Source organism: Pinus tabuliformis, chromosome 6 (genome assembly GCF_031772625.1).
Source record: "Pinus tabuliformis cultivar Carrire ecotype Pingquan chromosome 6, CPIR1, whole genome shotgun sequence".
Taxonomy (NCBI): Eukaryota; Viridiplantae; Streptophyta; class Pinopsida; order Pinales; family Pinaceae; genus Pinus; species Pinus tabuliformis.
Genome location: NC_142292.1, coordinates 1,436,466,334 through 1,436,483,834, shown reverse-complemented (window position 1 = coordinate 1,436,483,834; position 17,501 = coordinate 1,436,466,334). Strand labels below are relative to the sequence as shown.

Here is a 17,501-nt window from a genome sequence, read left to right as displayed (position 1 = left end):
GAATTCCAATTCGAGTGAGAGTTCCTATTGGAGGACATCTTGTGGATATACATGCCACTCTTGTTGAGAGAATTTTCCATATGAGTGAGAGTTACTGAGAGCATCTCCTAGAGAAACATGCCACTCCGGTTGAGTTTATTCATCCTTGTAATCACAAAGAATGTACTATATTACTCATCATCATCTTGCAACATTTAATGAAGTGGCCTCCCCACTCTTGACACTAGGGCCCAGAGACATAACCCGCACTGGGTGAACTCCGTTATCAATGTGTTTGCGTTCTTTGATTGGATGGTTTTTGTTATGTTTCGTCTTCCTTAATGCATGCACATGTGGTTTTTTTACACTCTTTCATATGCAATTCTACTGACATCATAGAAGTAAAAGACCTTGGTTAATTCAGGTAGCTGAAGAGATCTAGATCAAGTTTTGTATCAAAGAAGTCTTCTCGCTGATGTGAATTACGAGTGTGAATGATTGACCATGTAAAAAGAAGGGAAATAGAGAACAAAAATGATCTCTACAAGGACCTCCTAAGGATGGAACACATGGTGGACATAATGTATGCATGTTATGAGGAGAATATGGCAAGAGAGGAAAGAGAGAAAGAAAGAGCAGAGGATGATGTGCCATATGCCGCCTCGAGTGAACATTCATCTTCTTCATTGTCCTCTCATCATTCTGATGAGGAGATAAACCAGAGCCTTCAAGCAGAGAATGTTGAATTGAGTAGACTTTTATGAGAGGAGGAAGAGGAGAAACATATATTGCAACTTCAACTACGAGTCACAAAAGAGGCCTTGGAAGAGTTGAAGAACAACAAAGGCTTAGTGAAGCCATCATCACCTATTTCAGAATTGATAGTTGAGTTAAACATTGTTGATCATCCTTAAGTTTTATTTGCACATGACACTGTTTCTATTGGAAACACGGAGGTACCCATTTCACAAACTGACATGAGACTCCTTACCAAGATGAGGTATAAAGGAGGAGGACTTGGTGTTAATGGCCAAGGAATGACTCAGCCATTGGAGGTTGTAAAAATACCTCAGTTTTCAGGTTTGGGGTACACTGAAGGAGAGTCCTAGAAGGTAGCACAATCTTCCCAAACATTGTCGAAGCCGTCAAAGAAGGAGGATGATTGGAACACATCACAATCCTCCCATTTTAGTGCACATTGTAGAGGAAAAGGTAAGGCAAGTCCTCATCACCTGAATTGCACCAGAGACATCCAAGAGAGTCAGAGAAAGTCTCAATATTTTAGAGTTAATTTTGATTACAAGAATGTTAACGATGAAAAAAAACATGGTGTATAAAACCAAGTTCTTTTTGTTGGTTTGCATAACCATGTGAGTGTTGAGTCTTGGAAGAGAATGGAAACAAGAAAGAGGATGAGGTGTGAAAGGCCTTCTCCACATCAGGGAAGGAAGCAGGTTTAGCAGGTCTAGAGGAAGAATAATTTTTTCAGTCATTGCAATAGAGGTGGACATCAAAGAGCCACGTGTTGGAGGCTCCATCTAGAGAAGCATCTCTGGGGTAGAGCTCCCATGGAGGAACCACTTGGACAAGTTGTTCAACAAGAACATCCAACATAGGAAGATGATGGCCCATTAACTTTCATGAGTGAGAGATGGTTTTACTAGATATGGCAGTTTGTCATGCCCTCATTTTGAAAAGCATGTGTTGTGATTTAAATTGTAAAAGTGATGATGTGTTTTCCATCACTTGTTAAATAAATGATGATGGTTTTGGCCTTATGTTGATAGTTGGGGTGTTGAATTATATTATGATGTAAACTTGACCAAAGAGTGTATTATAAACTCTTGAAAAGTATGGGGATGCTTGGGTTGTGGTTGGTCATGTAATTGAGCATGTAATTTGCAAATATTATACTACAACTTTGTAGAGGATGCTAGTGTCAACTCATCGCTTAGGGATCCGAAGAACACGGGTCAAGGAGAAGGAAGTGTGACCTGTCAGGACACTTGTGGTGCAGCCAATGTACCTAGCAGTTGCAAAATTATGTTCATGCTTTTGGAGGAACAAAGGATCCTCAGTGGGGAGGAATGATCAAGATGGACCCAAATGCACTCATAATTCAGTAGTGGTTATGGAAAAGCTAAAAATTCAAAGTCCATGATTTCATCCAAACTAGGACCAAATCATAGTACTCATCGTCCTGATTCCAACGGCATGAACAAAACTCAAATCCGAGTTCGCATGCTCAAGTTACAACTGGTCAAAGTTCAGGTCAAACTTGGCCAAGTGCTAATCTTCACAAGGAAACAATTAGGTAGCAACCTAGGGCACAAAATCTTGCCACCAGAACGAGCGAATTTGTCGCCTACTTATTTTCCCCAATATCCCTTATTTTTCGACGAATAAAAAAAAACACTATTTTTTATTATAAACAAAAAAAATTATATTAAGTGGTGGCAAGTTGCCACCTCCACCAACCATCGAATATTATATTGTATTAAAAGGGTGGCAGTTTATCAAACCCGCCGACACATGACAACCCATAATGCCAATACATATCATATATTACAACCAGTGGAGCCAACAAGTAATTAAAAAAACAAACATATGCTATGGAAAACCCGCCAAGCAGTAATTACATACCATATGTGTTTCGACAGGTGTTGAACCCGCTCGGATTAATAGTTTTTGTATCCATTGGCGGAACAACATTTAACCACATCACATGCCGCTACAAAACTCCATATAACATAGAATCATAACCATCATATGTAATAACCATCACCCAAATATAATATGTAAGTGCCATATTAAATGGTGCTCCACCACATGGTTAAGCCCATATTTAAAAAAATGCACCAAATAAAAGAACTATAGGGTTAGTGGGGTTGGAACCATCGACCACCCTAGTGTCAACTTTTCTAATTGACTGTTGCGCTAGGCGGACTCATCCTTGATATGTCCACCTACATTATTTTATTTAAACCATATTCATTTGCCTAATGAGGAGGACGACGGAAGGCATACTTGTGGAACCACGAACAAACCAGATGCAATGGAACCATGAGTGGGGGAATATGCCAAGATGTTGAAAATATTCCCTTAGAGGGCCAAAAGTGGCAGTGTCAAAACTCGACAAGTATATTGTCATTTTTGAACATTTTATTGCAAGGAGTCCAACCATTTGATCTGTTTCCCCATGTAAGCAACAAAAATTTGGGTGTCCAGCAAGAAGGAATCTTTGAAGAATCTTATGGAATCTAAAATATTCCCTTGAAGGTTGATTTTTTACTAAGGCTGAATGATGCCAACTTTATAGTCATTTTTCACAAAACTTTGCAAGGATCATAGTGATGTGCTTAGAATCTTCATCTAAGCAATAGATTTTTCAACCATCTTCAGGGGGGAATCTTTGTGGGAATCTTCAGGATGCCCAAGGGTCCATAATTTGATGGTGTCAAAAAGGGGAAATTTTATAGTCGTTTGACACGATTTCACACTGCGACTTCAGAGATGATGTCTATCTTAGCAACTGAGCTTCGCATTTTCCATCCATCTCAGAAAGTGGAGGTAAATGATGTAGTTATGTCATGTCTTCCTTTTGATTTTCTCAAATGATGATTTTGTTGTTGAGATCCCTGCTTACCATTATGTTGAGGGATACTTGTTTTTGGGCCATGGAAAAGGTATGTTTTATCCTCATCTTAGCTTAATGAATAATTCATTTTATCTTTATTTTAGGAAATGATTTAGAAGAAATGATTGTAGAAGATGGATAAAATTGATCATTAACGAATGGGGTAATTTTGGGCGCTAAAGCTAACCTTTTCTATTTATATATGTAGGAATATGAACTTGACGATTTTTTTTCAAACGATGGGACAACAATGACAAAGAAAAAGAAAAAGGACAACGTCTCAATTATGAAGGCTAGTGGAAGACTTGGAGAATCAAGTTTATTTTGTAATGAAATCAAATTTTCTGTTGTGATAGGCGAAATAGAACAGCTAGCTAGAAATTGGGAGATTGTAACTATTCACTTTTGACACAGAGTAGTCTCACTATTGTGACGTTGTATCTTTGTTATCGAGTTTAATGAAGAAGACTATGTTTTACCTATAATTGTATTTTGAGTATCTTTCGACAGTGACTTCTGGAGACTTTGGGCCCGGTCGATATGAGATTTACTTCTTTAATTATGTCATATTTATTCTTGTTTACTCTTACAATTGTTTATTACGGTTATTTCATGAAATTATATTAGGAATATAAATTTAGCAAATGGCCAGAAAGCCATGGTAAAGAACTAAAGGTTGAGATGGGTCTAGGACATTTTATTCAACCATGGAGCACCTTATTACTCTCAAGGTCATTTTAGAGGAATGTTGTGATAATAAAATAGATCTCTTTTTTTCTCTGACTTTAGAGAATATTTGAACACCATTCCTAGGACAAATCTACAAAACAAGATAGAAGAGATAATGACTTCTCTTCACTTGAGTTAACATTTGAACACCATTCCTAGGACAAATCTATAGAAGAGGATAGAAGAGATAATGACTTCTCTTGACTTGAGAGTTGTGACAAGATTGTACGAGAATGTTATTACCAAGTTAGTTTAGGACCATTGAGGGTTCGTTGGAAGGAATTAAATGCCATATTTGCATCAAGCAAGGGTGTCCCTTATCCCCTACCATTTTTGGCATATACAGTGATATGCTAGAAGAATATTTGGAATATGCAAGTTGTATTGGCCCCACACTCACTAGTATAGTCACAATTACTGTCCCTTATGCTAACAATATTATTCTTTTAGTGAGAAGTCATTATGATCCTGGAAAACAACTAAGAATCCCCCAAGATGGGTATGACTGTTAATACTAAAAGATTAACATCATGGCAAATAAAACCAAAAACAACAAAAACTTGGAAGAAGTTACTTCATATGGGTATCTTGGAATCGATATCCATCAAAAGTTCAATTAGAATTATAGCATGGAGAAAAGGATAAATGAAGGATAAAAAACTTACTATGGGCTTGAAAACAATTTTAAGTTTCTAGATCTTCAGATATTAGATAAAATAAAAACTCCTCTTAGAGACTCTTTTCACTCCTATTTTTTATATGGATGTAAGATTTGGGATTGCAATATCTCCAACGAGTCATGGAGGAAGGCACTTAATATCCAAAAGCAATTTATAAACTACGATCTCAATATTAATTAAAATATTCACTATCATATCCTCTTGATTGAAGAAAATCGTTTCCTAGTAGATATCATGGCTATACCTAGGTATCTTTTGTAGAAGAAGACATTAAAAAATGGATGACAAGAGGTTTCCTAAACTTGCTTTCAGCTCTAGCCAAAACCTCCACCTTTTGTTTAAGTAAGGAAGGCATAGTAAAAACATATCTTTGTCGAGTCTAATGTTAAGAAGAAGAGGAACACTACTAACATAAGAACAAATTCTCATGATCTTCATAGTGAAAGTGAGCATTGTTCAATTCCAAAACACCATGGGATAAAGTAATCTATCACATTTACCACACTAAGAGGATTGATCATGAAAACCTCTTTCTCTTAAGTTACCCATGCTATACTCACATTCCACTTGATTTTCAAAATATTTATCACACTACCAATCTTATTGACCATTTAAGTAAAAAAAAAAATTGATTCTTTTAATATTTGTTATAACATAAAAAGAAAATGCTAAAAAAATTCAATTCATATATTTTCTTAAGAGTTTATAGATGATATAAATTTTATTGTACATTAATAATTTCTTTATTATAATGGTTGAAATCATAATAGATATAAAAATCTAATTTTAAATTAATATTATTATATTTTTAAGTGGTTCTATGGTGGATTTCAGAGTGGTTATTAGTCTATATGATCTATTCTTAATTTAAACCTTTTTTCAAAAACAAATCCGGGAATCAAACCTACGCCAAAATTCTGATACCATGTTAGATCTTCCATTACAACAAACTTCCAAACCATTATGATTACCTTTTTAAATGGTCCCAAAATATATCTTAAAATGACAATTAATCCACTTAATCAATTCCCAACAAAATAAATGTGAAAATTCAACCTAATAAATTAAATTACAACTTCTTCTTATAAGTTAGTACTCTGAAATGGGCCGTCAATAAATTGGATGAACTGAATTGGGTCGTGAACAACGAGTCACACCGATGTAGAGCTCGCCAGTTACTCTGCTGCTTTGTAAGGAAACCATATCTCTAGCCTCCGATTGTTTCTTCTTAACAAAACTATTCCATCCTCTTCTCAGGTTCTATCTTTGATGCCTCTTCCGAAACGAGTACCTGAATTCCCATTCTTTCTTATTTTCACATAAAGGAAAATCAATTCTGCTCTTAGTTAAAAAAATATAACTATACGTTGTAATTTTGTTTTAGAAATACAAATCAATTCCCAATAATGTGGCTAAAATAAAATAGATCTTACTTAAAATACAAATCAATTCCCAATAATGTGGCTAAAATAGAATAGATCTTACTTAGATATACTATAGGTAGATAAAAAAGAAGAAAAACAATTCAATTAATTCATTTAGGTAACCGTATCTATTATTATTATTATTAAATAAAATAGATCTTACTTAAAATACAAATCAATTCCCAATAATGTGGCTAAAATAGAATAGATCTTACTTAGATATACTATAGGTAGATAAAAAAGAAGAAAAACAATTCAATTAATTCATTTAGGTAACCGTATCTATTATTATTATTATTATTATTAATGAAATTGGTAATCTGGTTGTTTCGTGCATGTTTGACATGAGGCATATTCTATCCATGATTATTAGGTGATTAAGTTTGCTTCCTTATATAGATTTTTTGGAACTTTTTTTACTCAAATTATGATATTTTATTTTGTTGTTTAAAATATATTTTGATTGCATATATAGAATTAGTCCTCTAAAATTTTTTGGAGCATTTGGATTGTGGATTGTGGATTGTGAGAAGTTTATAGTTTAAATTTATAATTCCGACAAAGTTTTATTACATTTTTTTTATCAATTTCACTTAAAAGATATTTGAAAACACAAAACTCCAAAATATATAAGAAAGAAATTAATACTTACCATAATTATTAGATATAGCACACCTACATCATACCAATAATTAAAATAAATATTAATAAATTGTAAATTAAACTAAAAATATCATAATCATAATAGAGCATACTTTATAAAATCATCTATAGCTCAAATCTTTTATTATATTATTTTCAAAATTTATAAATAAATATGTGTACATTTTTTATGGTGCCATCTAAGAAATTAAGGGTAATAATATTTAATGGTTCAAATCACCAATCAAAAGTTGATGGTTCAATTCTTTTTTATATCTAATTGCGATGAGTCTAAATTTTAGTCCCTAATGACCTTTATAAAAAAGAAAACTTAAAAATGGTAACATAACTAAATTTATATATAACATTGATAAATAATTCATTTGACTGAATTATTATTATTTTATTTCTTAAAAAATTATATCGGACTTATCGAAACTAGAAGTTACCATATTTCTTTTTAAAGCGTGACTTCGGTTGTCTCAATGCAATTATTACTGTTGTGCTGACTCCTCCCACTGCCAACTCAATGTCTTAATTAGCCAAATTTCTATGAATGATCTTTCGACAATCTGGAGTCTGGACCGCAGGTTCCTTGGTGTACAATTCCCGAAAGCTCCAGTGTTTGATACTGAGAAGTCTTCGGAACCTTGAACGCTTATGACCTTTAGACAATCCCTATGATCTGCCAATGCAAATTCAAGTTAACTTTTCAAAATGCTCAGCCGTAATATCTGATGGCACTTCATACATATTTTAGCTCCTTATTTACCATTATGCTGTTAATCAAACCAAAATGAACTATAGGTTGTTATTTCTTTCAGAAATAAAAATCAATTACCAAATATGGGGTTGAAAACAAAAATTATCCAGTCAGGTATTCTGTCGTATTTTCACAGAAAGGCAAATCAATTCTGCTGTTAGTCAAACAAAATATAACTATAGGTTGTTATTTCTTTCAGAAATACAAATCTAATTCCCAGAGATGGGGCTAAAAACAAAAAAAGGTCTCATTTCTTTCAAAAATACAAATCAATTCCCAAAGATGTGGCTAAAAACAAAAAATTCCTACTTAGGAATACTGTAAGTAGATAATAAAAGAAAAACAGTTCAATAAATTCATTTTTGCTTTCAGAAATACAAATCAATTCCCAAAGATGTGGCTAAAAACAAAAAGCCCTACTTAGGTATACTGTAGGTAGATAAAAAAGAAGAAAAAACGAAGTCCTACTTAGGTATACTTTAGGTAGATGAAAAAAAAACGGTTCAGTAAATTCCTTTCCCAAAGATGTGGCCAGAAACAAAAAGCCCTACTTAGGTATACTGTAGGTAGATAAAAAAAAGAAAAAACGAAGTCGTACTTAGGTACACTTTAGGTAGATGAAAAAAAAACGGTTCAGTAAATTCATTTAGATAATAATATTTATCTGTAAATGTTTTTTAATGGTTAACGAGATTGGTAATCGAGTTGTTTCGTGCTTGAGCTGGATTTTATTCATTATTATTATAATTATTAAGTGACTGAACTTGTTCTTATTAAAAGAGTTAGTTAATTATTATATATTTTGGAATTTTGAGTGTTATTAAATATTTTAAATTTTTTTCTAATTCTAAAACAAACTCCAAAAAAACACAGAATGCCAATACTCGCAACAAATGAATTACCACCTACTATAATTACTATATACCACACCTAACATAAATAAATTCTAAATTAAATTAAAAATCTCAAAATCTGAACCTAACATAATCTATATCTCAGAACTTAATAATTTTTTTATGTTATATTCAAATTTATAAATAAATATAAATGTATATACCTATGACAAATGAATTACAACCTACTGTAATTACTATGAACTACACCTAACATAAATAAATTCTAAATTAAACTAAAAATCTCAAAATCTAAACATAACATAATCTACATCTCAGAACTTAATATTTAATGTATATTTTGCTATGTGCTTCTTTGCAATGTAGACTATTAATATTAATATAGTCTGGATTGCTGGTTCCTAAAAGCTGTACTGAACGCTTTTGAATTTCAAACAATCCATATAATCTGTCCATCCAAATTCAAGTTTACTGAATGGTCAGTCATAATATCTTATTATTATTATCTAATTTTAAGGTCACGGCTACTAAATTGGTGTATAAGACTTTTGTTTGTGGGACAAGGGACCCACTTTCATGTAATGATTTGACTACTAAGTCAACCAAGACCTACATACTCTTCCCCTCTGGTTTGGAACCTGTGACCTATCAAATGGCATTATATACATATTACAGCATATTATTTACTATTATGCTGAGGAACAACTCATTTGTACCTAGAGGAAAACTGCTTTGAAGCAATTCTTCTATTACACTGGGCTAAGTGGGCTAAGATTTGGGAGGAAGATTGCCTTGCATTGTTAAGATTGAAAAGTTACGCTGATGAAGAACTCCTTTGTACCTAGAGGAAAACTGCCTTGAAGATATTCTACTCTTACACTGGGCTAAGATTTGGGAGGAAGATTGCCTTGCATTGTTAAGATTGAAAAGTTTTGTGAAAAAGATCTCAAAGATTTGAGAGTGTAAAGAGAATTGAACTTGTGATTTATTAATAGCAAAAATGCTTACACGAGACTTGGCCATTTAAACTAACCCTTGACCAAAAATTTAAAAACCTGACCAACTAAACTAACCCTTGGATTAAAAATTTAGAAAAAAATTATTAACTATGGAGTCCTACTAAAATTTAAAAAAATTATTAACTGTGGAGTTCGACAATTTGAAACTGAGTTACTATGGAGTTGAGAATTTGGATCGTGAACATGGTCACTTTTGTAAAAAAGCATTTACCCATCTGTACTTTTTGGCCAACAGATTTCTCCGATTAAAATTGTTCAGTCACTCAACATTTATGCACTACTGCAAATGTGCATAAAATAAAATAACCAAAGTGTCTCACCCCGTACTTTTCTACACTGAATCTTGGACCATCACCCAGATGCCATTTTGTTATGGTATATCCATTACTCTGCAATGAATTAGGCTTGGTCTTATGCATAGATCTCAACGATTGGCATTATCGCCTGAAGGTGTCTGGAATCATCTGCTGCTCCCCGCTATCAGACCCCACACCTTCTACGTGTTCGGATAACGATAAAACGTATCCAACTCCAAAAATTCCAAAAAAGCAAAAGCGAAGAAACATAGTACAGGAAAGCCCTAAAGCAGAGCAGGTGTTAAAGCAGAAAGGCGGGCTTAACTTTTCGCACATCCAGGCAGATAAAAGCATAAAGTTTCTATATCAATAAATATATTGTCATTCACTATCCCCTTTTTCCCTGTTAATGTATCGCGCCTCCTTCCGTCTGTAGCGACCGAGCCTCTGTCACTATCAAAGAGTACTCTCATTACTGTCCTTTGTCGTCTACATCTAACAGAAGTTCTCTGGATAATATTTCGGAATTCTTTCACAGTTGTTCGAATTCTCTGTCTGCAGCTAAGTTGAGGTCTGGAATCCATCAGTTATAGATAGTGCTTGTATAACAAAAGCATGACACTGGTGATGGATAACCTAATAGAAGCTTTTTAATCAAAAGAAACAATCTCAGTAATGTATGAGCAACCATGAAAAACCCTCCGTTGGTTACAGAGTTTTTCCTTTCCTTTCCTGTTTTTGCCAATATTTTGGTTAGTGCGCAGCTCTAGGTGCCCTAGGATCTTCATATGGTCCAGTTTAAGGTTTAATTTCGTTATTAATGTGTTCGAATGGTGTGTATAACATTTGTTTTCAGTTAAAGATGTAGGCATTCAAAGTAAACGACAGAAACGGTTTCGTGACCTTGAGTGTTGTCAAAACTTGGAAATCAAGACCTTTTACTGTTCAGAGCGTGCCAAGTAATTATTAACTTTAGTGATGAACAGTTGGCAATGTTTCTTTAAACATTGTTCCAATTATTCCATTTCGGGTTACGGTTATCATGTTTCCGGCGTTTTCATAGATCCATGACATTTCTCATTTTATTTACAACGTATATAATTTAACAATTAAAAGCACTTTCAATCACATCTTGTATGCAGTCAATCGCATCTTTTATGTAACGTGACTTGCTGGGCTGTGGGCATTTTTTATTAATTAATTATTATATGATCTCAAAAGGAAAGCATAAAAAAGTCCTTGTTTAATTAGTTTTTGATATAAAATATAATTTTATTTGTTTAAATAATATGAGGGGAGAATTTAGTTTTAAGGATCAGTTTATTTGGTAATGTTATGAAAATGAAGTGTTATGTGTAAGGAGGTTCAAATTTCTGGATTCACTTGTACCTACACTAGGTATCTAGAAGTTGTAGTTATAGTTGTTGGCATTGACCCTTGTGTCATTCCAGTATGAGACCAACCTAGTTTTGTTTGATATATATATATATCAAACAATTGGGTTGAATTCATTATTCTATATACAAATATATGTGTGTGGGAACAACTTAATTGGTGATAGTTGTGTTATGAAAGTTTTGTGATTTGAGGTTGAAATCCCTGTGTCATTAGCTTATGGACAATGAGTGAGGAATATGAGAGTAGTTTAGTTGTTGATTACTCCACATACATGTGTGTATGTGAGAGTGAGGGAACTTCTTAATTGGTGCTAGTTGTGCTATGGAGTTTTTGTGATGTGGTTTAAGGTTCAAATCTCTCTCTCATTAGCTTATGGAGTATGAGTGAGGTGCAACCATGAGACAAAGTGAGTTGTCTATCCCTATATATATATGTATATGTGGGAACAACTCAATTTGTGATAGTTGTACTATGAATGTTTAATGATATGGTTTGAGTTTCAAATTTCTCTCTCATTAATGTATTCACTATAAATAAAGCTTTTATGAGTTCACCTAAAAATTGTAATCGATGTATAATTTAATTGCTAATTCTTTTATACATATATAAATTAATTAAATTAATATAATTAAATTTTTATTTCATTTTAAAATATTAATATAATTAATAATTATAATTCCACATTAATAATTATATTTAAATAATTCATATCTGTATGTATATCATTTTTTCTTCTATTTTTTATTTTCTCCCTATTATATTTTGAATATACATTAATTATATATATATATATATATATATATACATAATTCATATTTTCTCCCAAATATATTCTGAATATACATTATATAAATATTTTTATTTTATATTTTTTTACATATTATTGAATTCATATGTAGTTATGTAGTCAATAGTTGGTATTACATGGAACGCGCTAAGTAATTAAAGTTCAATTCAAATGTTTGGTTATGTTTAGATTTTATTAAAATCATTGTAATTTAGTGATAAATAATAGTTCGTATTACATGGGACGCACTAAGTAATTAAAGTTCAATTCAAATATTCGGTTTTGTTTAGTGATAGATTATCATGATATTTTTAAAAATAAATTATAATTATAAAAAATAATATAGTATAATGAAATAAAAGCATACAAAATTAAAATGTTAGAAATGTTTTTAAAATAAATTATAATGAAAAAGATAAAATATTTGGTTTTAATAAATTAATTTAAATATGATTTTTCAAAAATTAGTCATAATATTTTTAATAAATTAATGAAATAATATCATTATTTAATAGATTAATGAAATAATATCATTATTTAATTGGAGATTACTCTGGAAGCTTAAGGCGACCCCTCGTACCCGCTTACTGATGTGGAACATTTTGTTTGATAAGATCCCTATAGGGTCAAATCTGATGAAAAGATCTTTTCATGGCCCTTTCTAGTGTCACCTATGCTGCAATGATGAAGAGAGTACTGAACATCTCTTCATAAATTGCCCAACCTCTAAGGAACATTGGAATTCCATCATTACTCACTATCCAAGCTTAAAAAACTGGCATGGACACAACATTCTAGATGCTTGGAGTACATGGTGTCAAAACCAAAATGGAAAATCTAGAAACATGCCTCTTCTAGTTTGCTGGTCATTATGGATTGCTAGAAATCATTCTATTTTCAACCACAAAATACCCCATTGGCCTGCCATCTTGCTCCATACCATTGCGGATTATGACCTTTTTCCCGAGGAGGACTCCAATGCCCCTCCCTGCACCATTATACTAGAAATCATAGAAAAATCAAAACCGTTGGCATATTTTGATGGCTCTGCGCAGGAGGCAGGATGTGGTGGCGGAGCCATACTCTACCTAAATGATACACATTGTTTCAAGACCCAAATAAGTTTAGGCAGGGGAACTAATAATTATGCTGAACTCTGTACTGCTAAACATCTCATTCATTTTTCATTGGAAAAGCATTGTAGACATCTACAGTTGTTTCCAAAATTGTTTGTAATTGGTTAAATAATGCATCCCACTGTAATGCATTTTCACTAAGGCATATATTAGAAGAAGCACAAAGATTGATATCTTCTTTTGACTCCTTTTCCTATCACCACATTTACAGGGAGCAAAATACGGGGCAGATCACCTTTCCAAAGCGACAGTGCTTAGACAGGGCAATGACTGGCTGATCCAGGAGGAAATAGATGGAACCTTTCACCAGCATTACCACAGACCTTTTGTGGAACTTAGAGATAATGGGCTTTAAGCCCTATAATATTTTCTGATAATGTTGTATATATCATGTTTATATTTACAAATTTTTGGTCTATATTTATGACTTTGGACATACAGTTCAGATTTTGATACTTAGTTTCTCTCTCTACGAAGAGACAACATTCTATTTTGATCTTGTTCTCTCTATGTTAGAGAGCAGGCATAGACACAATACAACAGATAATAGACTCCCTGTGTGGAGATACAACTGTTTCTTTTCTTTCTTCTAGTCAATAGTTTTTTGAACTTGACAGGCAACTCTGCCTCCATATGCATATGTCTTAGCATCTACAAAATGTAATTTCTTATATATCAATAGAAATTACGACTTTTTTCCATGGAAAAAATATCATTATTTACTCTCTTTTTTTAAATTAGCCGTTGAATATAGCTATTATTGAATAATACTTGTTTTTAATATATTAATAAATCAATATCATAATTTAAATATTATTGTTTAAATATAACCAATACTTGAAATCATGTCTCTACATTGCTCTCTATTTAAGCCTTTGTCATGGTCTATCTCTTCATCTGGTACTCATATGAACCACACATATTGGTAAATTTCTCTTATATAATTTATACCAAAAAACTTTACTTAATAAATAATTATATTTAATTAAAATTGATTTTTAGTTTAATATAAATTAATTTATTAATTTTAAATATTTTTGAATCCTATGATTTTATTTTCATAATATTTTGATAAATTTATTAATACATTTTAAAAGTGTAAATGAAATTCTTTATAAAAAAGGTTTTTGCAATCCATTGCATTTCCATTCTAACTGGTTTAACTATGAAATTCTTTATAAAAAAGTTATTACAATCTATTCCATTTGTATTCTAATTCGTTTAATTCAAGTTTTTAATATATATATATATATATATGTGTTATAAAAATCCCATTACAATCTATTGTATTTCCATTCTAACACGTTTAACTCAAGTTTTTAATAGTTGTTTTTTTTCCTTATTTTTTTATATATTCATTGTTTCTATATTTAATTAGACTTTCTTTAGTCAAGTTCATCGTTCTTGATATATTTTTAGATTTTTTTTAAATATAAAATTCACAACAAAGTCTTCTTTATCTTCCAGACGTCATGTTAATGTTTTTTTTTTCTCAAATATTTTTATTTTTAGGTTAGATTTATGTATTTTTCCTCTTCTTTAGTTCTAGTTTTTTTTCTCCCTTGATCTTTTGCTGAAATATTTTCTTCATTCTATTCTTGTTATAGATCTTAGTCTTATTTATATACTTGAATTGATATTGATTAAAAAAATCATTAGGAATAAAATGCAATAATAATGCTCTTGAATTTGCACATAAACTCTCATAAAAATTATTAGTTAAATGCAATTGGTGAAAATAGATAAATCTAAGATACCCATAGCTCCGATGACAAAGCATATCAAAGACATTTCAATTAACTGCCAACAAGGCATATTTGTAACCGCAATAAACCCCGAATAACACATACCATCAATTGCTATATCCATAATTTCAATATTATTCTCCTCCTAAATTTCATGCTTTAAAGGATTAAAGCATTTGTATTTCATAATTTTTTGAATATAGATAGTTTCTTAACTAGCCTATTATATATTTTGGATTTTCCTCGTTTCACCATCTATAATTCCTAATAAGTGCTCCTTCCCCTTTCACTTCTTAGGTAGTAGTTTCATCTACTATCGTTAAAATACTCAAATACAAATTAATGTTCTAAACAACCCTTTAAATGCTAATGTCATGTTCTAAACAACCCTTTTTTAAGTGTTAAATGTTCAACTCAGTTCATTTCAAAGGAGAATTTAAAGGGTTTACATGAATATGGCGAGGCTTCAAGGTTAGTGATTACTAATTCGTCTTTTATATCAACACCAATCATCACTAACTCATTAACTCGTTACTTGCAGATGTAATTTGGACCAATAATATTTTACTTTTTAAATTTCTATTAAATATATTACTTTTATTTCCATGGGGAGAGTTGATTTATAATTTAGTATGGGATGATGTTGTAGTGATGTAAATAATTATTTGTATGTTGATTGAATTAAAAATTAATAGAAAATTAAAAATAATATAGAGTAGAGTATCAACGAGATATTATAGTGTTCCTAAATAAATATAAATATTTAAATGTTGAGTCGATTAATAATAAAAAATCAAAAGTAATAAAAATAATAAAATTCAATTTGTTATGTTGAAATTTCAATTTTATTAATAAAATTGCTAAAAATGATTTAGTATACACATCACATTAAAATAAATAACATATAAATAATAGCTATATATCTAAATCTATTTTACCATAGAAATTAAAATAATGATTCCATAACCATATTTAAATTTAATCAATAAGCATATAAGAAGTTAATACTTACTAATAAACTATAATATATAAAGTTTCTTACCCATATTAACTTGTAAACAAGCTTTATTACAATGCTATGGGGAATACTATGGTTTATTAATACCACAGGCCCAAAAACCATAATTTATTTCACAATCAAAATATTTTATATGTATTTAATTTTAATTTAATTTTATAAAAAAAATTAAATTTAATCTAAAAGATTATAGTTACTCTTGAAACATATCTAAACCTTTTATCCTCACCATTACTAAAAACAATATTTTATTGACATCCTATAAATATTAAATTAAAGTTTGAATAATATAGAAATGTCAAATTTATATTAATTTACATTCATCTTAATTTCATATTTACCAAATATTGAGAAGATCCAATTTCTAAGGTACAAACTTTTCTTCAAATTTTATACTAAAAAAGTTACACTTCAAAAATTTTAATTCCTTTAACTACTTAATAAATTCCAAATTAAAAATAAATCTAAATTAATTATTTTCAAAATATTTTCTATTTAATCTATTCACATGTCTTATATTACGGATTGTCTTTTATAGGTTTTATGGTTTAAAATGTTAAAATCAACCGCGCCGCTTTATTCGTGGGTTTAAATTTACTCATTTCTTCTTCATCTAATGTATGGCTCGCGCGGTGGGGGCTGTCGACTTCTTCGCACCCCACCCACGATCGATCCCAATTTATGTGGCGCTGCGCGGCTTCACTGTGCAGCTATTTCAGAGTTAATATGTGATTTGATGTGACGTGATTGATGTATATGTAAGATATTCTACATACAAGCCTTATAATAAAGCTTCTTCCAGGGGACAATTCTCATTATTTAATTTCTAATCTGTAGGATTTTAGTAGGAAGAGGACTTTGAAAATTATTTTCAATTTGCATAGAAACACGATTCTCACTATGTAATTTTTTATTTTATGAAGAGGATTTGAAAAATATCTTATTAACACTTTAATTGTATTTTGGGTTTTTTCTGTCCATTATCATATATTTTATGCGTTAATTTCCCTTTATATATAATCGTAATATTTTTTTAATAAAATTATGTAATTATCTTTTTAAAATAAATTAAATGTGTTAATTTATTTAATATATTATTTTTCTTAAATTTATATACATAAAAAATAAAGGTCTTTTCATATGTGTCTAGGGAGCATATTTGCTATAAAGGATAATTAGTTATGTGTGTGGGAAAGAGATGTATGGGAAGATGGGTGTAAATTTCATGGTGAATTTCTAGGGATATATCCTCTCATTTATGAATGGAAATTATTTATGAATGGAAATTTTAGTGAATTTTTCAAGGTAAGTTGTCATGTCTCATTTACAATTATTGAAACTATGTGTTAGAACAAAATGTTAACATGCTAAACCTATAATCATTAAACCCCAAC

General features: G+C 31.0%; 1 long non-coding RNA gene across 1 annotated transcript in view; it reads left to right on the top strand.

Moving 5' to 3' along the window:
• LOC149264020 (uncharacterized) overlaps positions 1 to 14,035 on the top strand; it is a 131,773-nt gene extending 117,738 nt beyond the window's left edge. The window contains exon 2 of the long non-coding RNA XR_016252002.1: positions 13,556 to 14,035. This is a non-coding gene — a long non-coding RNA (uncharacterized LOC149264020). The remainder of the gene's footprint in view (positions 1 to 13,555) is intronic.
• Positions 14,036 to 17,501: the final 3,466 nt, after the last annotated feature.